Source organism: Galeopterus variegatus, unplaced genomic scaffold, assembly GCF_000696425.1.
Source record: "Galeopterus variegatus unplaced genomic scaffold, G_variegatus-3.0.2 Scaffold1213, whole genome shotgun sequence".
Taxonomy (NCBI): domain Eukaryota; kingdom Metazoa; phylum Chordata; class Mammalia; order Dermoptera; family Cynocephalidae; genus Galeopterus; species Galeopterus variegatus.
The window spans coordinates 62438-63955 of NW_007727324.1; positions in this window are offsets into that span (position 1 = coordinate 62438).

Below are 1518 nucleotides of genomic sequence, written 5' to 3' on the forward strand. Positions count from 1 at the left end.
CCGACCATCTTCCCCTCCACCTCCAGGCACAGCCCATCTGCGATCTCCGGAGCTTGCAAATGTCAGAGAACATCTCATCATGGTTGATGAGGTCCTGGTAGATAATCATGATGGTGACTGGAGGGGGTGGGGAGAGCAGGAGGAAAAAATTAAAATCTAATTTAGCCATACAAAGAATTTGATGCCTAGAGTAAACAAATCAAAAGATTTGTGAATTTTTTTGCTGAGAAAATTTTAAAACTTAACTGGAGAACATATAAGAAGACAGATAAACTATGCTCACGAATAGAAGATTCAATATGGTAAAGATGGTTATTTTCTTCCAAATAATTTCAATGCAATTCCAATATAAAGCCTAACATAGTTCCCCACATAACTTAAGCTTATTTTAAAATTTATGGGACAGAATAAAAGTCTAAAAATATTCAATACAACGCTGACAAACATGAAAAATTGCTTATTCTACTGGATATCATAGTTTATTATAATGCTAATTAAGTAAAACAGTGTGGTTTTCGCTGAGCCATAGATAAAGTATCAGTTGAACAGATTAGAAATCCCAGAAACAAGTCACTGCATATACAGACACTTGTTATTTAATGGAGCTGGCATTACAGATAAGAGAGGAAAGGATAAACTGTTCAACGAAAGGCGCTGGGATAGCTAGGCTTCCGACAGAAAGAAAATTAGTTTCTTATCTTATATGAAAAACAAAAAGAAATTTTATGTAGATTAGAGACCTAAACATAAAAAACAACAAAATTTTAACAACTAGAAGCAAATATAAAGAATATTTTTAATATATTAACATAGGAGAAAACTTCTTAAGCACTAAATAAAAAAGCATAAATTTTACAGGAAATGATTGATAACCTTGAAATGTCAACTTGCGAGTGACAAAGTAGACAAGAGTAATGCTAAAAGATAAACAGCAGACTGGAACAGTGTCTCTGTAATACATACGACAGGAAAAGGATTATTACTCAAAACAGTTTTTAAAAAGCTTTAAAATTAATAAGAATATGAGACAAAAACACCCAATAGAAAACTGGACCAGAAAAAGTGAATAAGCATTTCACAGAAAAGGAAACCAAATGAGTAGCAAATATATGAGACGGTGCTCGAGTTCATCAGTGACATGGGAAATTCAAAATAAAATGCCCATAAGATTTAATTTCACTCTCATAAGTTTGGGGCGGGGGGAAGTCTGTTAATGACAATTGATGAGAATGTGGAGAAATAAACTTTTAAACATTGCTGCAGGGAGTGTGAACTGGTTCAATCATATTGAAAAGCCCAGCAATTCTATCTCTGTGTATATACTTTAGAAAATCTCTTGTATTTGTGAACAAGAAGGGAATGAATAAAATATGCTGTAGTCATACTATAGAATACTGTATAGCAATGAAAAGAAATGAACTAGCTAGGACTATGTAGATCTATATGAATAGATCTCAGAAACAATGCTGAGTGAAAAAAGAGTTATGGTATATAGATCTCATTCATGGAAAAAAAAAA